This window comes from Prunus mume, linkage group LG5 (assembly GCF_029339155.1).
Source record: "Prunus mume cultivar Tortuosa linkage group LG5, ASM2933915v1, whole genome shotgun sequence".
Lineage (NCBI taxonomy): Eukaryota > Viridiplantae > Streptophyta > Magnoliopsida > Rosales > Rosaceae > Prunus > Prunus mume.
Genome location: NC_142702.1, coordinates 13,917,149 through 13,941,579, shown reverse-complemented (window position 1 = coordinate 13,941,579; position 24,431 = coordinate 13,917,149). Strand labels below are relative to the sequence as shown.

Here is a 24,431-nt window from a genome sequence, read left to right as displayed (position 1 = left end):
GATCTAACTTTAATCAAACGATTGTTCGGCCTAGCAAGGAACCTCCTCACGGCCTAGGTTCTTTCACTACCTCGGGGTCAAGGCTTTATGTGATCGACCAAATGATGTGGAGTGGGTGGAGATGTAGATGGAAGGTGAAACGTAATGAAACGGAGAACAAGTGCGTAAAGTAAAGGTTCTTAAACTTAAATATAATTTAAAGACAAATGCATTAAGTAAAGTGCGAAAAATAAATAACGTAAAGACGAGAATTAAAGTGCGATAAAATGAATCAAAGTGATAAGTAAAGCAAGAACGAAATGAAAGCGATAAGAACAATAAAATAAAATGAACTTGAAATTAAACTTAATTGAAGTGCGATAACAATGAAACGTAAAGCAATTGAAAACTTGAATTTAAATGACAAGAAAATATAAATTGAACGAAGAATTTAAACTTATACTAAGAAAATGAAGAACTTGCTACACTAAGTGCATGAAAAGTAAAATTCTAAGTCTAGGAAAAGAAAAGTGCGAGACGAAAAATAGGTTCGTCTGTCTGATGTTGTGTGTCTGATGTCTTCATTGAGTAAGGTTTATATAGGGCACTCGTCAGCCCATGTGCTGGCCATTGAATGGCCAAAGGTCAACTCTTTTAAAACTTCTTTCCTTCCAAGGCCCCCCTAAATCCATAGGATTGTATTGATTGAGATATTCTGACATGCTTGATTCTTCCTTGCTTTGGACCACTCGGAGTTACTATAAAAAAATCCCTTGGTTTCTTTCCTTGTGAGGCCTCCGTCATATGCACATAATCCTCAGAAAATATGGACTCGAATCGTTGGCTTAAAGTTGGGCATTTGATTCCTCTTGTATTGCCATCCATATAATATATATTAGATTTCATATTATTCCATATATACATATTAATATATATTTATATATACATTCATAGAAGCATAAGTTGGACAAAACCTCCCAGCCCTAGTGTATGCACCTTCATTCAGCTATATATATATATATATATATATATATACAGTCCCCTTCTATTGAGGGATCCCTCAAATAATTTTATTTGAGGGACGCTCATTAGGGTACTCTACAATTTTTTTCCCAATGATCCAAACCATCCATTTTTTAGGTATTCATTCATAGATCATCCTTACAAAAAATTAGATAAATTAGAAACCGTTTCGACATCCAATTGTGTTTTACAAAATCAATGAACACGGTGCTTCAAGAAAGTACTAAAATTTCAATAACTCAATTGAGTGGTCAAATGATATCGGATTCAAGTGATTTTTTGTAGAGATGATCTTTGAATGAGTATATACAAAATAGACGGTTTGGATTAGTGAAATACAATCCGGAGTGGGGCCTACAAGGGGTGTCTCTCAAATAAGCTTATTTGAGGGATCCCTCAATGGAAGCTCTCTGTATATATATATATATATATATATATATATATATATATCTCTGGTTATCTCTAAAATAAAAACTGAAAAGCCGTTAGTTCAGTTCCAGGATCTTAAGTCAAGCCCCACTCTTAAGATCAAGCCGACAATGAAAAAAATAGAAGAAATGTTAGAACAGTTGACCCCAAAAGCTGAAAAATCTGGTCTTAAAACACTAGATTCTTTCGTCAACCCTTCCGAGTCTGAGCCCATGTCCACAGATTCCGAAACTAGTAACATCTCCAAAATAGAACAAGCCTTTAGAAATCTAGAAGTCCAACCCAGAATCAAGAAAGTAGAACGACATATAAGTCCTACCAGTTTAACTAAAAATTGGTACCCCAGACCAACTCCTCCAGACATTCAATTTGAAGAAAGAAACTCACAAACCCAGTTTTCAGTTTCTTCCGACAAATTATATGAATGGAATATAGATGGTCTGTCCGAACAGGAAATCCTTAATAAGTTGCAACACATGTCCATGGTCGCCAATAGTTATATCACCAATCACAGTTTCAGACATACTGAAATTGTACCCTGCTAGTTACCGGTTTTACTGGTACTCAGGTATTGGTGGGATAAGCACCTTACCCCTCAGTCTAAAAATTTGATAATACACGCTGTAAAACTTAATGAAGACGGTCTCCCTATCTTTGATGAACAAATAGGTCAAGGTATAGAAGACGGAGTCAACACTTTGTTTTACACAATTGTTGAGCACTTCATTGGAACTCCTAGCAACACCACTGCTAGAATCCATGATCAATTGAGTAATCTTAGATGCCCAAAATTGTCTGATTTCAGATGGTATAAAGATGTCTTCATCTCTAGAGTCATGCTTAGGGATGATAGTAATCAACCATTCTGGAAAGAAAAATTCGTTAACGGTCTCCCAAACCTATTTGCCCATAAGATCCGAACCACTCTTAGTAATGAACAGGGTCATATAGATTGGGATAGTTTAACGTACGGTAATATTATAAGCACAATTAATCAAGTTGGTATGAAAATGTGTATAGATTTTAAAATTGGTAAACAAATACAGTCCGACAGAAAATCCGCTAAGTATGAATTAGGGAATTTCTGCGAACAGTATGGTCTTACCAGTCTTCCTCCTTCTAGAAAGAATAAGCCTAGTCATCTTCGTAAGAATCGTCATTATTCTCGAAGGAAACAGTTTTCTAGATATAATGATGAATCACGTGATTTTTACAAGAAAAAGAAATACGCTCCTAGGAAAAGTTGGTCTAAAAAGCCGAATAAGCAAAGGAATAGTCGCACTGGTAAAAGTAAAGATAAGGATAAAAGCAAAGTTAAATGTTTTAAATGCCAAAAGTTCGGTCATTATGCGTCTGAGTGTAAAGTCAAAGATACTATTAAGCAATTGAAAATCACAGATGAAGATAAAGAAAAGTTGATCAAAGTTTTAGAGTTGCGAGACTCTGAAGCAAGCTCCACTGAGTCCCTAGTTGCCAGCTCAGAGTCTGAGTCTGAACAATTTTCAGATTCACAGTTGAGTTCACCTACAATTCAAATTGGTTGCACAGATAAGTGTTGTAGCAGGTTAAAGTCTATTTCTGTTCTAACTAAACAGGAAGAACAGGAAGAGTTGTTAATTGACTTAATAAGCCGAGTTGAAAACCCTGAGTTAAAATCTGAATATTTAAGAAAATTTAGAAAAGTCCTCAGTCAGGAAAGCCCGAGTCCACCTACCCCTCAACCTGTAAGTCTAAATACAACCTTAGAAAAATTTGCTAAAAAGAAAGAAATTACTTTGCAAGATTTACAGTTAGAAGTAAAAATGGTAAAAAAGGAAATAGTTGAACTAAAACAATTGAGTCATAAGTTGCAAACTGAAAATTATACGATTAAACAGGATCTGGTCCGCCTCTTGGAAAAAGAATCCTCTGAGTCTAGAAGCCCGTCAGAAAGTCCTCATCATTCTGATGATGAACCCTCTGACAGTAAACAAACCGTCAACCTTATTTGCCAGGTTAACTTTAGGAAATGGTATTCTAAAGTTACCATATTTGTCCAAACATTTGAATTCTCCACAGTTGCCTTGTTTGATTCAGGAGCCGACCATAACTGTATTCAGGAAGGTCTAATTCCTACTAAGTATTACCAGAAGTCTAGGGAATCCCTAAGTACAGCTTCAGGTAAATCCCTTCAGTTGAATTATGAAATACCAAAAGCCCATGTATGCCAAAACAAAGTCTGTTTTAAAACCTCATTTGTCTTAGTCAAGAACATCACTGATGAAGTCATCTTAGGTTTACCCTTCATTTCTCTGTTGTATCCTTTGCAGGTAGATTATGATGGTGTCATGTCTACTTATTTAGGAGAAAATGTTAAGTTTGAGTTCCTGTCTAAGCCTGAGTTGCACAACCTAAAAGCTTTGCAAAAACAGTCTGTTTCTAAGTCTGTCCAAGTCATTAGAAAAGTCAAACAGCTGAATTTTCTAAAAGAAGAAGTTAAGTTTAAAAGAATTGAACAACAGTTGAAAGATGAGTCTTTACAGTTGCAAATTCAACAATTCGAAACTAAGTTGAAACATGAAATTTGTTCTGATTTGCCTAACGCTTTCTGGTATAGGAAACAGCATGTTGTCAGTCTTCCTTATATCAAATCCTTTAGTGAGAAAAATATTCCCACTAAGGCTAGGCCGATCCAAATGAGTCAAGAGTTAATGGAATTTTGTAAAAAAGAAATCCATGAGTTGCTTCAAAAGAAAATAATTCGTAAGAGTAAGTCTCCCTGGTCGTGTCCTGCTTTTTATGTCCAGAAAAATGCTGAACTAGAAAGAGGAGTCCCCAGATTAGTTATCAACTATAAGCCTCTTAATTCGGTCTTAGAATGGATTAGGTACCCCATACCTAATAAACGAGACCTAATTAACATATTAGAAAAAGCAGTTGTCTATTCTAAATTTGATATGAAAAGTGGTTTCTGGCAAATCCAAATAGATGAGTTAGATAGGTATAAGACTGCATTTGTTACTCCTTTCGGACATTATGAATGGAATGTCATGCCGTTTGGTTTAAAAAATGCTCCTAGTGAATTTCAGAACATCATGAATGAAATATTCAATCCGTATAGTCATTTCTCTATTGTCTATATTGATGATGTTCTAATCTTTTCTGAGTCTGTTGAACAGCATTGGAAACATTTGCATAAGTTTCTTCAAATTATAAAGTCCAATGGTCTAGTTGTTTCTGCCAAGAAAATCAAGTTGTTTCAAACCAACATTCAATTCCTTGGTTTCAATATATGTCAGTCACAAATTTCTCCAATTGATCGAGTCATCCAATTTGCTGATAAGTTCCCAGATCAAATTCTTGATAAAAGTCAACTCCAGAGGTTTCTAGGATCTCTAAATTATGTTTCTGACTTCTACCAGAATTTGAGAAAACAGTGTAAGCCTTTGTTTGATAGGTTGCAGAGTAGCCCTCCGCCATGGTCAAACACTCATACAGAAATCGTCAAACAGATAAAAGCCCATGTTAAGACTCTTCCCTGTCTTGGTATACCCTCGGTTGAATTTTTTAAAATAGTTGAAACCGATGCCTCTGACATAGGTTATGGTGGGGCATTCTTAAGCAAAGAGCCTGTCCAAATTCTCCAGAACAGATTGTTCGTTTCCATTCTGGTGTTTGGACTCAGTCGCAATATAACTATAGTACTATTAAGAAAGAAATATTAGCTATAGTACTATGCATTAGTAAATTTCAAGATGATTTACTAAATCAAAAGTTTTTAATCCGAGTTGATTGTAAGTCTGCAAAACATGTTTTAGAAAAAGATGTTCAAAACATTGCATCCAAACAGATTTTTGCACGATGGCAAAGCATTTTGAGCATATTTGACTTTGATATTGAGTATTTGAGAGGGAGTGAGAACTTCATTCCTGATTTTCTTACAAGAGAATTCTTGCAGGATACACAATGGCACCCAAAAAAGACAAGCAAAAAGAGTCCGCCACCAAAAAGCCATTAGTTGCCCAGCAAAAGCCATCCCGATGCGTCTCGATCGCTCGAATCCTCCCAGATCCATGAGTCAACCTAAGCCTGAGTCTCCCAAAGAACTAGTTCCTTTCCTGGTTGCACCCCAATCCAAGTTGCCTCGCCCATATCAGATTGCCAATAAGTTCTCCGCCTTGGGCTCAACAATGCGGCAAGTCGGTCCCATTATAAGTCCACACTTGTCTCCAGCTTATGACTCCTTTGCAGGCCCTTCAGTTCCTTTCAAAAATCGTCCCCTTATCTGCCCAAAAGTAATTCCCATCTATTTGTCATTGAGCCAAATTATGATATCCATTCCGACCCAGTTGCCATTGCCAGGCATTATTTTCCTCCTGGTTTTCACTATATGCCTCCCAGTCCATATAAGTCTCTCAAGTATTATAGAGATATACTGCTTGAGACCCAGTCAGTCGAAATTAAACCGATAAGGGATCGAGATCACCCTGAGATCATCCTTTATCATTCCCTCTACATACACAGAGTTATAAGCCAAGAGTCTTTCAGTAGTCATCCCTACCAGTTGAAAACCCTACAGTCAAAATTACAATATAATTATTCGATTATATTGAAGCCTGGTACACTATCTTCCTCCACCAGTCTGAGGATTTTACCCACTCCTGGTTCATTAATTTTGACAACAAGTTCAAAAGTCCTTTTCCCTTCTGGTTTCTCCATTGGTGGGAAAAGCACGGCCCAGTTGAAGAAATTCTCCCAGTTGCAGTTTTGGCGCTCATCCGCCATTACACTAGTAAAGCCAAGTTCTCCAAAGTTGACTTATTTTTTCCCAAGCAGATGCTGTTTCTTGCTCACTACAAGGTTCCCTGGATCCTCAAGTGGTCTTATAGAGTCACCATGGATACCAGAGTTCTTGCCCGCCAATTCTCCGTCAAATGGTGGGACAAATTCGAAGTTGACAGAATTGCCAAGTACGTCTACAATGACCTTCCAGTTGACCCAGTGCCACGACCTATTCCACCGGTTTCTCCCTGGATCGGATCACCACTGCATTCTCAGAAGGAAAATCCAAGGCTAATATCAGAGAAATGGCCCTTCAGTTGCTACATCAGGCCTCCCAAATGGATGATGATGAGGACAATGATTCTCCCTCGTCTTCTAGTTGCCAGCCCATGCAGGAGCCCGAACCAGAAAAGCCCAAGCCCAAGAAGAAATCTTGGTATGAAGACAGCCTATACGAAGACAGTCAAGCAGCCCTATGATGCCTATGACTTAGGGTCTGACTAAGCCAGTTGCCGACACCTTAGTTGCCTTGATGGAATTTGATTGAAGCATCCGGCAAAGCAGCCGCCGCTTTCTCGTGACGCCCAGTCCAGATTCTCCTACAGTTCACCCAAGTAAAAGCAAAAGTTGCCAACAAGTAAAAGTAAAAGTTAAAGTTGCCCGACACTTCACCCAAGTTAAAGTTGCCGAAAGAAAAGGTTAAAGCAAGCCGTCTATGCTTTCATCATTGCTCTCACCACCTGAGTTGGATTCGGTTACCCTAGTTTCTTTCTAGGAAACCATAGTTGCCTCCCTCTATATAAGCAGGCTTCGGCCTCAGTTGTAAGCAGAATACAATTTACATTTTCAGTTTTTATAGCTTCTCTCTAAACACCTTAGAGAAATCACCCTTTGTAAACACTGAGAGTTTTTTGTATCTCTGAAGTTGCATAGTTGCTATTGTGAGTACTTTGTGAGTATAAATAAAATTGCTATTTCAGTTATCTTTATTTTGATTAATTTCATATAAGCATTATTTTAACTGCATCAGTTGTTTGCATTTCTTCTCCGTTCTTCTTCTATCTCTGGTTTTCCTCTCTTTTGGTATCAGAGCCGTAAGAGTTACGGTCGCTTTGTCTAAGTCTGCTACTCATCCCCGCCAAGTGGCTGGTTTAAGCTTCGAGTAGATTATCAACAGTTGTCTTCTTTCTCTTCCCTTTTTCTTTCTGAGTCATTTGTTGATCTTTCTCTAAGGTCTGACCCGTGAGTCCTTTTTCCTGTGGTAAGTCCCCAAGGGTAGTGGGCAGCGTTGGTGGGCAGGAGACAGAAAATTGAGAAAGTTTAATAAGTTTCTTGTTAAGAAAACGGTTAAGTCTAGGAAAACTATTGTTTATCTTCTTCCTCAGAGTCCGAAGTCAGTTATTTGAGTAGCCATGAGTCGTCTATTTAGAACAAATTCCTGTAGTTCAAGCAGTTCTAAACCTAATATAAGCCAACTTCCTGAGATAGTAAATGAAGAACAGTTTGAATTTGAGTCTAATAACAAAGAACAATTAGATTTTAGAGATTGGAATATCCCTAAAGTCCCGAGTCAAAAGATTTATAAGAAACATTGGTTGCCTTCCAGTTTTAATAGTACCACACATGTCAAAACAGTTGAACAAGTATACGCCTTAAGTAAAGAACATGAAACCTGTCAGTTGCTTAATCTTGAGTCTGTAAGAAAACATAAGTCTGACGGTAATAATTTCTTGCATATAGGTTTAGTTCAAGTTGCAGTCAAACCGTTAACCAGATTAGGGTTAGAAGCCTCTATCCTTCTCGGTTTACGTGACGCCCGGTTCAATAAGTTCAGTGATAGTACTCTAGGACTCATTGAGTCTAGTCTGTGTAATGGTCCAGTTCACTTTGACTGTTACCCAGATTTCACTATAAGTCTTAGTGATCCGCATATCCTAAAAGCCCTCACTTTAAATATTAAGACCGAAGGTTATGATGTCCTCCCAGGCACCCAACCTTTAGCCTTAGTATATAGAATTTACTATAAGGTTACAGGCACAAACATAAATTTTCAAGCCCTAAATAAAAGCCCAAAAGACCAAACAGTTTTAATTCAAAGTCGCACTGCAGATGCCCATATCCAAGTCCCTCAGACTATCAAATGGTCAGAGGTAGCCCTTCCAAAAGAATGGACCCTAGTTACCGAGAGCCAACCAGCTCCGATCCAACGTAGTCTAAACAATCTAGACTACATCCAACAGTACCTAGATGGCACAGTCAAAATTAAGTTTGAAAATCAGCCCTTAAGGAAATCTAATGTTCAGTTGCACATTGCCAACCCCGGTCGCAAAGGCATGCCCCAGCTCGGCATTCCTTTACTGCCTCATCTTCTACCCTAGAACGAGACCTAGAGTTAGAAAAGGCCTTGATTGACTTTAAACTTGAGTCCTTGAGAAAATCCTCTCAGGTAAACCAACCTTGTTACGGCAAGGTACCAGTTGACCAAGAAGCTAAGTCTGACTCACCCGAGTCACCTACACAGTCTGATTTCATAGTTGATAATCAATTAAGAACTCTTAATAGAAAATTCGTAATTGATTGGAAACGTCTTAATCAGCACCTTAAGTCCCCAGAAAACCAGCATAGAAGAGATAGTTATCACCAAGCCTATCCTAATAGAGAAGTCCGCAATAAAATCTTTAGTGATTGGAAAGATTACATGCGGTCAGCCAGAGTTGAAATCCTCTACCTTGATTTTATTGAAAGCCGTTATATGACTAATGAGTTAAAAACGTTAACAAAAGAAAAATGGAAATTAGTAGATAGATCGATAGTTGAGTCTACCCATCCACCAGTCGATGCCATACTTATCAGTCATAGGAATAGTCTCATACCTGCCAGTCCTTTCAAAGTTGTTGATAACAATGATGAAAGTAGAAGGTTAATTGAGCAAAACAATTACACCAACCAGAGTCTAGTTGTCATAGGGAAACATTTGGACACAATTGAAACTAAAATTGATAAAATTCTTAAAGCAGCCTACTCCAAAACAGCCCATTCATCCATATGCATATTTATTCACCTTTGGCCGCACACACCCCAACACAGCTGCCCATTTCGCAAAAACTCTTAAAGCACTAATTGTACATCCATTCATTATATATGCTTATATATATATATATATATATATATATTATAAAACAGGACGAGGAAGGCTTGCAAAGGTTCGGCCGCACAATTCAAAATAATCCACAGCTTCATTAAACCCAAAAACCTTCAGCCGCATATTTGCAAACTCTTCCGCCTGATTTCTAAAGAGCCCAAATACTCCAGCTCTAACTTTGGAGACCGACAAAGGCCCTAGCCACAAAGAGCTTCCAGTCCAAAAAACCGGGCAGCAATTCACTCATCCACAATACTCGGCCGCACCTCCTTTGAGGACCTCCGGCCGCGAATTTCTCCAATCCCGGTTGAGATTTTCAACTCCACTCGAACTGTCCAATTTGCTAGGAAACCAACTACAGTCTCCACCATATCATTCGACATAGTCCGCCGCTCCAATCTAGCAAGCCCCGGATGCTCCAATCTAACAAGCCCCGGATGCATTTTCGAAAGCCCAGGGACTCAAATCCAGCTGCCCCGTTTCACCCGTGCCCAGCTAATTCTCGTGCCCGGCCAATTCTTGTGCTCGGGTTAAGTGGATTTCCACCACCCCCAAACAGGGTGCTAAATTATAAATTAGATTTGGAACAAGATCTTTTTAACTCTTTGGGGCCTACTAATCTTTCTAAGTGTGGAGAATGGGAGCACAACATATTTTCCAATGACGAAAGTCATTGCAGTACATATACAATCTTTGTGGATCTAAGACATATTTCCATGAATTGTGTACCACTAGAAGGTAAAATGGCAATCCATAGTTGTACGAACAGCATGATTTCTCTAAAGAATTATGGAGATTTGGTTGAAGCAGAAGAACCAAAAAGGAAAAAGAAAGGTATTACTGAATTCCCCATGTCTCAAAGAACTTGGAGGAATCTGATTAACGTTGCATAAGTAAGTGAGGAAGATTTACTTTACTTGAAAACACAGACGAAGTCTGCACGTATTTCTTGCGATGATGACAACTTATTTTATTAATTTTTAAGAACTATAAGCACAATGATATGTCTTCTTCTTTTATCCCTTTTTTTTTTGTCAAAGCACAATGATATAAAGTCATATCACTATGATGTTTCGCTTCCTTTTTTTATATAAAATATATGGAGAAAATTTGAACTTGCATTACCCTGAGATGTATTAAGGAATGTCACAATGAATGAAGGTATGTATGCTAGCTACATTAGCAAATAACCAGTCAAAATTTTACTCTAAATTGCTTTTCATCGATCTACAAATTAATTTTAATGCCCATGTTTATTGAAGACGAAAGCTGTTTATTGAAAACGTGTTGCAGCTCTGTTCTTTTCGTGAAGAAGTTAAGTTCCAATATGTTCTCATGGAGGGCAACTTTTTTGCAGATGCTTGGGCCAAGCTTGGCCACAACCTATCGCCTTCTCACCTGTGGGAGCATGGCCTTCCTTTATCTGTTGGAACTCCTTTTTATTTTGACTTCCTTGTGACCTCTTGCCCAAGAGGTTTTTCACTTTTGTAACTCTTTTATTTCCGTATAAAATAATAATAATAATAAAGTCATCCCTAAAAACATAGAACTGAAAGTTGCTAAAAGCCAGCATTTTCCAAGATTATTATATGTGCCGTTGGACCCTTATGTATTGGTATTATTAACCCTTTCTAAGTGCTATTGTATTGATCCCTGGTATTATTGTATTTGTCTATATATAAAGTAAAATGTAAAGAATGGTGAAACATTTAAAATGCTAGAAAATACCCTTGGTTAATGTAAACATTAAGAATTGAAATTATTAATTAAATTAGGATAATATGGTAAATTCATACCTTTTCATATTAAAAAATTTTAAAATTAAAAGAAAAATCAGATAATGGATCCTATTTTTATGGAACACAACTACCCATTATCTTTTTTAATTCTAAAATAAATTTCAAATTTAAAAATAACTAAAAAATCTCTCACAGGCGCGGAAACGTGTGCAGAGAGGCTAGTATAAAATTATGCAAAAGCAAGCATTTCTATAAAAATAAATAAATAAATTACTCGTTTTCGTTCCACAAATTATAGTTTACGAGCATCTTCAATAGCAGTAGCAAACTAAACTCTTCAAATTAAAGTTTGTTAACTTATTTGGGAATTTGAATAAATTTGTTTGCTACTTTAATAATTTGTACTTAACAAACTCTTCAATTCAATTAATGCAATGTTATGAAGAAAAATATATATAAAAATAAGACGGCATGTCCCAAAAACTTCGACTGCATGAGAGAAACCTTATTAATAAAAAAAAATCAAACCATACATATGAAACTTGACCCCGATTGCATCCATCCTATAGAAAAAGTCCAAATTCTTTCTTATTATCTAATGGACTTGGAGACTTTGCGCATCATCATATTAACTTGTTTTAGTAAAATGCTAATTATTTTATCAACGTTTTCTTTTTTTGTTATACGTAATCTCGAACTTGAGAGTTGATGTTCTTAACTATTTGAGGCACAAGCCTATAGCATATTTGGTTTTAATCCCACAAAATGTTGACATAGGAAAGAAAACTATTAATTATTTAGCAATTTATGAAGTAAAGTGTTGGTAAATTTTACAAATTGAAATTATTAGAGCATTTCCAAAGAAGCTATTAAATTGTCACATAAACATGAAATGACAAAAATTGAATGGAAAATTGTTATAATTGATGAGTCAAATTTTACATAGATTTGAAGGCTAGAAGAGCAGTGCCAAATTTGACATCCTATAAAGCTTGTTGTTAAATATTATTTTAATATTCTTTCAGGCATAGGTTTGTGCTATCAATTTGGCAAATTTGATCCTTGTGTTTGTATTCGTTAGTCAATATGATCCTTCCATCTAAATTCCGTTAAAATTGAAAAAAAATTTAAATCAATTAAAAAATTTGTAATGATTACAAATATTCGTATTCAAATAATAAAGAACTTAATAATTAAAACCACAACCTCCACTCTTCCAACGTTTTTTAGTAGCCAAAAAAAATGTTCTTGAGTCAATCGAATGTCTACTAGTTTATTGCTCCTCTGCCTTGGATTTTTTTCATGCTCCCACCATCATCTCTCTCCTCTCAGATTCATTGACCGCCAAAAAACACTTAAGTGATCCCAAACGCTCAATGACTACATCAACATTATCTTCTTCCTTCTCAACCAACCATCACGTCCAGCACAAGAAGACCACCTCCAGGATCCACCAGCTCACTCCAGTGTGTATTGTCGACTTGGATTGACCAACGCCCAGACGAAGCAAAGCTCAAGTCATGTTGGGACAATTGAGTTCGAGGGTGGTATAGGTGCGAAGGATGATGAGGATTCGAGACGGCTACGGAATTTGCACTATACGTACGTGGTGTTGGCATGAATGCCCCAGATTTTTGCTGCAGAGAAAGTGGTTGTGGTTTAGGTGGAGTTCAAGGGCAGAACCATGAATTTTTCAGTGAGTGAGCTAGCTAAACTCTTTAGCTTAAAATCTAATGATATTTTTACCTTTGTAGTTTGAATCCATTAAAATTTCTTGGCATCAACTGAATAAACTTCTAAAATGCAAAGTGCAAAAACATAAATAATTATGTTTCACATATTTATTAGTTGTAAACACAAGAACAATATAATTTGGTTAATGTACTGTTTCGTTCTTGAAAGAGAATACAAGTAAACTTGAGAAAATAATGTCTCTAATGTGTTGTAGTTGATGGTGAGCCATATAGATTTTCTTTTTTTCCTTCTTCCAAAATCTTTTGCCACAGACAACAAATAAAGAAAAGAAGACATCAGACTTTGAGAAAAAAAACAAAACAAAACAAAAGGCAGTAGATTTTGCAAAGGAAGGACCACATTGAAGTTGCGGAGCTAGGATTCTTAACATGGAGGGGCCAAAATTTCAGAATCATTTCCACATAGATTTTTCATCTTCAACTGGGAGGGCTAGCACTAATCTAATTGCAGTAATTGTATTGCTATATCATATATTTTATAATATGTTACAAGAGATTGAAAATTAAATGGGGGGGCCAAGGCCATGGTAGGCCTTGATGTGGCTCCGCCCCTGCACATTGACTAACGGAAACAAACACAAGGATCAAATTAGCCAAATTGATAACATATGGACTAAATTGGCCGATAAGGTAAAATACATGGACCATTTTGACATTTAAGCCTTAAAATTTTATTGATCATATAGGAGGAGTTAACATTTTTACAATATGTCAAACTACTACCGAAGCTAAATCTTGCATTTGACATCTCCGAGGAAGATGCTCTTTTATCAACTTAATCTGTCAAATAAAAACAAAAAATGGAAAACAATCATATCTCCCTTATTCTCTCATAGGAATATTACTCTCACTATCAAATCTCCCTTATTGTCTCATACGCATATGACTACATCTATACTTCTTTCTTAAATTGCTGCACGCTGGAGCTTGTCCTGGAGATGAAGAAATTATAGAGTGATACGAATCTACCACGTTAGCGTGTGATACTTCCATTCAATTATTGTCATGTATTTACTTTAAAACAAAAATTAATTTTGTCTATAGATGGACTTATTCTTAATTTTTTTATTATTCTGAATTCCCAACAGCCACCCCTCCCAAACGCAACAACCTTAACCCCCAAAACCTGCCATGACCGCCACCCATCTTCACACTTCCTGCCATGATTGCCACTCATCTCCCTTCGTCTTCCTCCTCCTCTTCACCGTTTAAAGGGAGGAAAACAAAATTGGTATTGATGATGATGATGATGATGATGATGATGATGATGATGAAATGGAATAATGGAAGCCTTGGTGTACTTGTGTTAATGGTTGGGAATTATTAGAGTGAATGCAAAATAGAGAGACCTTTGAGAGAAGTGTTGTATTGTATTGATTGAAGTAATTGTTATAAAGGAGTTACAGTATTGGATATGGGTTTTTTTGAACTGAAGTGTTGCATTCAATAGACGGCAAAGAAACCGCTACAAAGCAACAGATCAAGATGGCCCAGCCACAAAGGGAAACAACATGGTGCCCAAGGTTAGAAACCAACCAAATTTAACAGGGGCCAAAAGCAAAAACACTGCTAGTGCCAAAGATAAAACAGCTAAAGGAGTTACATGAGCAAGGACATAGGTAGAGCCTAGCACACATCCATTCCTTCCAACTGGAAATATGTAGCTAAATACTTGGATGGTAGGGGAGACCATCTTTGTTTAGAACATGGGTCAGAAAAGATGGGGGTCTAATGACCCACACTTCCGTGTGCATCCTTTCCTTTGCTAGCATTGCCAAAAGATTGGCCGCTTCATTCACTGAAAGAGGAATCCAAGAGCAATGACAGTTAAAAAAGTTGGAAAGTTGCTCCTTGAACTTGCTCAGGATGGGATACAATGTCCAAGTCCCTCTGGCAATATTACCATTTAAGCATTGAGTCACAGACCTTGAATCTGATTCAAGAATTACATGTCTTTTCCCCCTCTCCTAAGCAAACATGCATCCCCAAAGAATTGCATAAGCCTCGGCTTCCAAAATAGAACTTGTGGTGATTTGAACTATCTTTGTGGCGATGAACTTGCATTGGGAGTCTCTAATTATAATTCCAAGTCTGGCCTTGCCATTTCTCGGGTTCCATGCAGCATCCACATTGATTTTGACGGTATTTCTAGATAGGGGTGACTAGACAAATGGAGTAGTTTGATGATTGTTCAAACTCATAATGTTGTTGTGGGTATGGGTTGTTTGGGGAGTAAGGAAACTGGTTACACCAATTGAGGTAGCATAAATTGTCGCTTATGGGGATGGTATTTGGTGCTCAAATACAGCATTACACAGGGTTTTCCATATGTTCCACCAGCTGAAAGCAATCTATGTTGTGACCCACCTTAACTCATCCTTGCTTTTTGCATAGATCTTGAGAATATTGGAGAGCCAATATTGGTGACTTCCTGAGGGCTGACTCTGTAAGTTAGGCAGCCACCAAACCATACACTTTTAACCCAAGGACATAGAAGCAAAATATGCTCAAGTGTCTCCTCATGCGACTCGCAGATAGGGCAAATGGGGATTGTCTTATTCTTCTTTTGCATAGCTTGTCATTGGTTGCGAGGCTGTTTCTAAAGATCCTCCACATGAAATTACAGATATCCTTCGTAATTGTAATGGAGGTTGAAGGATGTTAACGGTTGTTTCTATCTTTTCGACCGGGGCTGCCGACGGAAGAAACTTTTGGTCCTTCTTCTTTTTTGAGTGCGGGGGTGCCACCACCAAGCCTCGAATTTGGGCTTGAATGGAATGTGAGTAAATGGATGTGTTGCGTCCGAGATCTGACTTTAATCAAACGATTGTTCGACCGAGCAAGGAACATCTTCACAGCCTAGGTTCTTTCACTACCTCGGGGTCAAGGTTTTATGTGAGCGACCAAATGATGTGGAGTGGGTGGAGATGAAGATTGAAGGTGAAACGTAATGAAACGAAGAATAAGTGCGTAAAGTAAAAGTGCTTAAACTTAAATATAATTTAAAGACAAATGCGTAAAGTAAAGTGCGAAAGATAAATAACGTAAAGACGATAATTAAAGAGCGATAAAATGAATCAAAGCGATAAGTAAAGAAAGAACAAAATGAAAGCGATAAGAACAATAAAGTAAAATGAACTTGAAATTAAACTTAATTGAAGTGCAATAACAATGAAAAGTAAAGCAATTGAAATAAACTTGAATTTAAATGACAAGAAAAAATATAAACTTGAACGAGAATTTAAACTTACACTAAGAAAAGGAAGAACTCGCTACACTAAGTGCATGAAAAGTAAAATCCTAAGTCTAGGAAAAGAAAAGTGCGAGACGAAAAATAGGTTTGTCTGTCTGATGTTATGTGTCTTCTGCCTTCATCGAGCAATGTTTATATATGGCACTCGTCAACCCATGGGCTGGCCATTGAATGGCCAAATGTCAACTCTTCTTAAAAATCTTTCCTTTCGAAGCCCTCTTAAATCCGTGGGATTGTATTAAAAGAGATATTCTGACATGCTTGATTCTTCCTTGTTTTGGAACACTCAGAGTTACTATAAAAAAATCCCTTGATTTCTTTCCTTGTGAAGCCTCCATCATATGCATATAATCCTCTGAAAATCTGGGCGTGAGGCTTTCATCTCTTGGGCGTGTATATTATCTCACATATACACATATATATATATATATATATTATTATATATATGTGAATAAGAGAAATAGTCTCTTGCAAAACCTTCAGCCCAACTTTGGAGATCAACCAAAGACTTCAAACACGTCAACCGCATTTTGTCCATTCATACATTATTTTTTATATATACATATATATATATATAATAAACAAAAGAACTTTTCAGCCCCAGTTTGCACGTCTCCACTCACTTTCCATAAATACTAATATATAATTTTATATATATATATATATATATATTATCAATATGAAGATTCAGCCGCATTTTAATCATTCATCTACTTATTCTATATATATATATATATATATATAATAAGCCAAAAGCTTTTCAGCCCAAATATTGGAGACCAACAGCCGCATACTCCAAGACTCTGTTTGCTCAAAACCAAACGTCTCGGCCGCAATTTTAGCAAAACCCAGCCCCATATTCATCATCCCGAACTTGCCTTCCAGCTTCCACGAAACTCCCAAGTTTCAGCCGCACCTCCTTGGGCAACAAAAATCCGGCCACATAAATCCATTCCGAGCCCGGCCGCATTTAAGCCTTTCCAGATCTGCCCAGCTGCTTTCAAGGCCTTCCAGATCTGCCTGGCCGCACCTTTAGCTCTAGCCCTCCAAAACCCGGCCAACAATTTCATTTGGCTGTAGCCTTGCAAGAAAGGATCCGGCCGACCTCAATCTCTATCTAAACTATCCGCCCACGTCTCGTGGGCCCAGCTTTTCCTGACCATGCCCAGCCGTTTCGTAAGCCCAGCTTTTTTCGGCCGTGCCCAGTCGTTTAGTAAGCCCTCCAAGCCCAGCTGCCATCTCTTCGCGAGCTTTAAATTCGGCCGTGATTTTCAACAGCCCCAAACATTGCCCCTGATGCGCATATTTTATATTATATTTTTAACCCCATTTTTAATATAGTTTGGTTAATATTTTGGAAGAATTTTGATACTTTGAATTATATTTCCAATATAGGACTTTCGAATTCCTCTGGAGCAAAACATAATCAAATGGACGAATTTTGGAGTAATTCCAGTTGGAGGATGTTCGTGAGTCACTTGGCTTGATCGTATCAAAATTTAAGACTTTTCTACCAAGTGGTTATTTTCTGCGATAAAATAAAGGAGCATGCTGGAAGAATGACGATTTGGGCTTTTATTGTGTTTGGAGCCCAAGATGACCTCAGATGGGTTCGTGGCCTTCTGGAGAAGTGTTCGAACGTTTTTATCTTTAAAACGAGCTATCTTGGGCCAGATTTGGAGGAGATTTGAGACCAAAACGTGGCTGGGCAGATTTGGGCAGATTCTCCTAATCCAATTTGGATTTTATATCCTAGTATTATCTTATTTTAACCTAGTTTCCTTGTGGGGATTGGGCAGCTAGGTTTTAGGGGGTATTTAAGCTCCTTTTCACAGCAATTTAATGGACGCCCTTTTGACTTCTCTTTTGGCTTTTGAACGCGACTTTTGCTAGGATTTTGGAAGAACTTATACTTCAAGGTGTTTTCGATCTTTATTATTTTAATGAAGAACTTGATTATTTTTATTGTCAACATGCGTAACTAACTCTCTTTTGCTAGGGTGAGGCCACGAGCCTTAGCAAGAATATGTAGTTTCTGTCCAATTTGCTTATGATTATATGCATGCAGGTTTTCGAATTATTCATCACTGGGTTAAACTATCTAAGTGTCTTGATGCTTGATCACCATTAGGATGTTTAGAAAAGTAATTTGATGCAGTTTTGGTCGGAGGTCGGTTCCTGAAATTGACGAAGGCTTCTTGTGATTAATATGTGCAAGTTCACTTAGGATGAATACCACGTCTTAAGGGTTGCATGGTTTTTCAAAAGGTTTCATAGAACTTAATAAGTCATGTATATTTAGATTTGATCTGAATACCACAGACGGATTGCATGTGTGATATACGCTCTATGTTGGGGGTCCAAGTAGGCATATATTAGGAATACCTAACCTTCGAAATATGCATGTATAGGTCATAAGTAATTGGGGGAACTATATAGAATTGTTAAGGTGACGGCGGATCCCTAGTGCTTTCTTAATTTGATTTCTAAAAACACAACTGTTTCTCTTGCTCTTAGCTTTAATTTTGCATATTGCCTTATTTTTATTAGTTAAATTCCTTTTAATTTAAGGTCTTCAAATCAAACATCTCAACTTTCTCTTTTGCAATAATTAATTAGAATTTAGTTGCTACGAGTTATTTAGTAATCCCTGCGGAGAACGACCTTGCGAGAATCATTTATACTACAATAACCTTGTCATTCTTGCAAGTTTTGTAGGAGTTTTAACCCTGTTTGCGCAGGTATTAAAAAGCCTATCAAGAAATTGACGCCGTTGCCGGGGATTATTTAAAATAATTCGTTCTAATCAGATTCTGCATTAATTATTGCTGTACATACATACCAAAAAAAAAGAAAAGAAATAATTTTCGTTTTTATTTATTTTTGCAGATCACAGAAGGCGGCAGATTACAATTTGTGCATGGTCGACACGCTCAGTAGCTCAAAGAATTGTTTCCGCTTTGATCCGAACTGAGCAATCTTTAAGGAGGAGACGCAAGGAGCAAAATTTGCTTCCTTCACTACAAGGGACTCTTCTGCAGTCTTTATATTCGAGGACTGCATACAAAAACAATGGCTTTTGTTATTCCAGAGGTGGTGATCCTTTGGGTAATTCTTTAACACTCATGCCACTAACATACCAGGTTGCATTACATATCCAGCAGTGGAAGAAGGGTCTACATTCGAAATCAAGCATCACATGTTGAGTATTCTACCTACATTTCATGGGTTATCAACCGATGATCCTAACATGCACATTGCAGAATTTTTAATGGGATGCAAGAATATTTTGGTGAAAGGATTCTCAGCTGAATCTATTAAGCTTCGTCTATTTCCTTACACATTGAAAGATCAAGCAAGGAGATGGCTCCTCACACTTCCATCTGGAAGCATTAGCACTTGGAACCAACTCAGTGAAAAATTCTTAAACAAGTATTATCCAGCTTCAAAGACTCTCGACATGAGAACTCAAATTTTATCTTTTGCCCAAAAACCAAATGAAGAGTTTCATGAGGCGTGGGAACGGTTTAAAGAGTTGAATAGAAAATGTCCACATTCTGGTATTAGCAGTACGGATCAAGTGCATATATTTTTCAGAGGGTTAAATATGACAACAAAAACTCTTGTCAACGCTTCATGCGGAGGATCATACAAGGATAAAAATGCACAAGAGGCTTGTTTATTATTTGAAAAAATGGCAGCAGATACACAGCAATGGGCAGTTGAGCAGCCACAATCAAGGTCTGTTTTTGAGATATCTAATGGTTCTCCATACATGTCGGCACAAATTGAAAAAATGGAGAAAAAACTTGAAAGATTTGAGGCAAAATTTGACATGTTATTACAAAGAATTTAGTTCACAGTGTTGTCAGACAAAGAACCTTTACCAGAGCATTTGCAATGTGACAACCCATGATTTTTTGAGCTGTCCGCATAAAGATGCTTATCCGAATTCCAAAATCTGCAGCAACAAAGTGAAAACATAGAAAAACAAATGGGGCAGATTGCATTCCAAGTTTGTAAAGAGCACTGTACATTTCCTAGCCAAATGAACATAATCCAAGGAGGCGCAGATTGTATGGCAATTCGAGTTCTACGTTCGGGTAAAAGTTATGACAATAGAGGTGAAATTTGTGTTGGAAATTCGCAGCAGCATCACAAACCACAAACAGATTCAGAAATTTTGCAGAACTGATATTGTTATAGATTCTACAGAGTCTATGGGCAGATCTGAAAACAACAAAAATTGCGTAAACTGCAGAACGTGTTTATGTGCCTCCAATGCCTTATCCCGAAAGGTTGAAGCCCAAAGTTAAAGATCACCAGTTGACAGATTTTATGAAGACATTGGCCAAAGTTCAGATCAATCTCCCATTGATTGATGCAATTAAGAACATTCCATCTTATGCCAAGTTTTTGAAGGATGTTTGCACAAAGAAAAAGAAGCTCGTGGATTTTGAAAAAGTTATTCTTACAGAACAGTGCAGCGCAGTTTTATTACACAAATTGCCTCCAAAGAAACAAGACCCAGGGAGTTTTACAATTTCATGCACAATTGGAAATTCTAATTTTAAACGTGCTTTAATTGATTTGGGTGCCAGTATTAATTTAATGCCTTTTTCTGTTTTTCAGAGACTAGGACAAGGAGAAATCAAGCCTACATCAGCTTATTCTACAATTGGCGACTGCTCAGTTGCTTACCCTAGGGGAATTATTGAAGACCTCATTATTAAAGTGGATAATCTCTACCTTCCTGCAGATTTTGTGGTCTTGGATATGGATGAAGATATGCAAACACCGATTATTTTGGGGCGTCCATTCATGGCTACTGCTCGAACCTTAATTGATGTTGAGGCTGGAACACTTACACTTAGAGTGCAAGATCAGTCCGTTGTTTTCAGTTTATTCGAAATAACCAAAAGGCCAACTGATGTGCAAGATTGTATGCGTGTTGACATGTTAGACAGCTTAATGCATGCTGAAATTATGCCCCGTTTGACATCAGATCCATTGTTAAAGGTGTTGCATGGGTTGGAGAATAAAAACACTGAAGATGAAGAGGTTTTTGAGTATGTTTCAGCTTTGGAAAGTGTTCCTTTTCTACACCCCCGTTGGAGGCATGTTTTTGAGAGTTTAGGGGAACCGAAAAAACCATTGCAGCCTTCTAAAGTACAGCCACCTAAACTGGATTTAAAAGTACTGCCAGGACACTTGAAATACGCTTATCTGGGTGCAAATTCTTCACTGCCAGTTATTATAGCTGCTGACTTATCATCACCATAAGAAGAAAAATTGCTGCGTATTTTAAGAAATTATCAAGATGCAATCGGTTGGACTATAGCAGACATTAAAGGGATCAGCCCTACAATTTGCATGCACCGAATTCTGATGGAAGATGGAGTAAAGCCCACCATTGATGCTCAACGTCGTTTGAATCCAATTATGAAAGAAGTTGTTCGTACTGAGGTTATGAAGCTTCTAGATGCTGGGATGATCTATCCTATTTCAGATAGTAAGTGGGTTAGTGCAACTCAAGTGGTGCCCCGTTCTGGAATTACAGTTGTGAAGAATGATAATAATGAACTTGTGCCTACACGTTTGACTACTGGGTGGCGTATGTGTGTTGATTACAGAAAGATCAATGCGGGCACTAGAAAGGATCATTTTCCATTGCCTTTCACTGATCAAATGTTGGAAAGGTTGGCTGGTCGTGCGTTCTATTGTTTCTTGGATGGATATTCAGGGTACAACCAGATTCCAGTTGCACCTGAGGATCAAGAAAAGACAACCTTTACATGTCCTTTTGGGACTTTTGCATATCGAAGAATGCCCTTTGGTTTGTGCAATGCTCCTGCAACGTTTCAACGATGCATGATGAGCATATTTTCCGGATTGGTTGAACAGGTAGTTGAAGTGTTTATGGATGACTTTTCTGTTTTTGGGGATTCTTTTGATGAATGTTTGAACAATTTATCCTTAGTTCTTGACAGATGCATTAAGACAAACCTTGTTTTAAATTGGGAAAAGTGTCATTTCATGGTTAAGCAGGGGATTGTCCTAGGCCACTTGATTTCTAACAGGGGTATTGAGGTTGATAAGGCCAAAATTGATGTAATTGCAAAGCTGCCACCACCGACAGCTGTTAAAAGTGTTCGATCTTTTCTTGGTCATGCTGGGTTTTACAGACGGTTTATCAAGGATTTCTCCAAGATTAGCCGACCATTGTGTAATTTATTGGCTAAGGATGCTCCTTTTGTCTTTGATGATGCTTGTTTGGAGGCTTTCAACAAGTTAAAGACACTCCTCACTACAGCACCCATTATTGCAGCACCTAATTGGAGTTTACCTTTCGAATTGATGTGTGATGCTTCAGATTACGCAGTAGGAGCGGTTCTTGGACAGCGGAAAGATAAGCTTCCCCAAGTCATTCATTATGCTAGTCGAACTCTCAATGATGCACAGCTGAACTATGCGACCACAGAGAAGGAATTGTTGGCAGTTGTTTTTGCATTAGAAAAATTTCGGTCTTACTTAGTTGGGGCTAAGGTGATTGTTTACACAGATCATGCAGCTTTGAAGTATTTGTTATCGAAGAAAGACGCTAAGCCTCGATTAATTCGTTGGATTCTTTTACTGCAAGAGTTTGACTTAGAAATTAGGGATAAGAAGGGTAGTGAAAATGTTGTGGCTGATCATTTGTCCAGGTTGATTGTGCCAATTTCTGCTGAAGATGACTTGCTGCCTTTAAATGAAAGTTTTCCAGATGAACAGTTGTTTGCTGCCCATATCATTTCACCATGGTTTGCTGATTTAGTTAATTATTTGGCTAGAGGGGTACTTCATCCAGATTTTACTTTCCAGCAGAAAAAGAAATTTTTGGCAGAAGCAAAGTATTATTTTTGGGATGAACCATATTTATACAAATATTGTTCTGACCAAGTTATTCGCAGGTGTATTCCAGAAGAAGAGCATGAAAGTGTTTTAAAGTTTGCACATCAGTATGCTTGTGGGGGACATTTTGGCCCTAAACGGACAGCAGCTAAAATTTTGCAGAGTGGATTGTTTTGGCCTACTCTCTTCAGGGATGCTAATAGTTGGTGTAGGTCTTGTGATCGTTGTCAAATGGGTGGGTAATCAGTCCAAAAGAAACGAAATGCCACAACAAAGCATATTAGTCGTTGAATTGTTTGATGTTTGGGGTATTGATTTCATGGGACCATTCCCAATGTCCCATGGCAATCAGTATATTTTGGTGGCTGTTGAATATGTCTCTAAATGGGTCGAGGCAATTGCAGCACCAACCAATCAAGGATCAGTTGTTCAAATTCCTCCAGGGGGTAATTTTTCCACGATTTGGAACACCACATGTCATTCTAAGTGAAGGGGGTAAGCACTTTGTTAATAGATCGTTTGCTACGTTGCTAGCTAAGTATGGGATCACCCATCGTGTTGCTACTCCTTATCATCCACAAACATCAGGACAGGTTGAAGTTTCAAATAGAGAAATCAAGCGAATTCTTGAAAAACACAGTTAGCTCTACTCGAAGAGACTGGAGTTTGAAATTGAGTGATGCTCTCTGGGCATACAGAACAGCATTTAAAGGCCCAATTGGGATGTCCCCATTTCGGCTGGTTTATGGTAAGGCTTGTCATTTACCTATGGAGCTAGAGCATAAGGCATTTTGGGCTATTAAAGAGTTGAATTTTTCTTATGATTCTGCTGGAGAAAAACGTAAATTGCAGATTAATGAGCTTGAGGAAATTCGTAATGATGCTTATGAGAGCTCGCGCATTTACAAAGAAAAAACCAAGACATTTCATGACAATCAGATTCTCAGAAAGAATTTTCATCCAGGGCAAAAAGTTTTGTTATTCACTTCAAGGTTGAAGTTGTTTCAGGGAAGTTAAAGTCTCGTTGGAATGGCCCCTATTTGGTTACTAAGGTTTATCCTCATGGGGCGGTTGATATTACAAGTGAAATTAATGGCAACACATTCAAAGTGAACGGTCACAGGCTAAAACCATATTTGGAGTCACCCTTCGTTATTGCACGCGAGTCAATGACTCAAGGAACCAAAGTGATCGACCACTGTGCTTCGCAACGTCTAGCTACAGACTTAAAATAAAGCGCTTATTGGGAGGCAACCCAATTTTTCTAAACTCTTTACTTCTTTTATTTTTAAAACTAAACAAAAACAAAAAAATACAAAAATATTTGTTTCTGTTTTCATTTTTCTAGTTATTTTCTTTCTACTCCTAACACATATTTGATTCAATGCAGGACAACCAACAATCAGCAGGAAACATCAAAAGCAAAAAAAACCTAGGCTGGAATCCTGCACTCAAAGAAG

General features: G+C 37.6%; 1 non-coding gene and 3 pseudogenes across 1 annotated transcript; 3 read left to right on the top strand and 1 right to left on the bottom strand.

Annotated features, from left to right (window-relative positions):
- The first annotated feature begins 19,152 nt into the window (after positions 1–19,152).
- Positions 19,153–20,024, top strand: LOC148917022 (uncharacterized; annotated as a pseudogene).
- On the bottom strand, positions 19,538–19,642 carry LOC148917023 (small nucleolar RNA R71). The gene has a single exon (XR_016127545.1). It is a non-coding gene; the product is annotated as a small nucleolar RNA R71 (small nucleolar RNA).
- A 14-nt stretch (positions 20,025–20,038) lies between the features above and the next one.
- Positions 20,039–21,363, top strand: LOC148917021 (uncharacterized; annotated as a pseudogene).
- A 1,670-nt stretch (positions 21,364–23,033) lies between these two features.
- On the top strand, positions 23,034–24,206 carry LOC148917020 (uncharacterized; annotated as a pseudogene).
- The last annotated feature ends 225 nt before the right edge of the window (positions 24,207–24,431 follow it).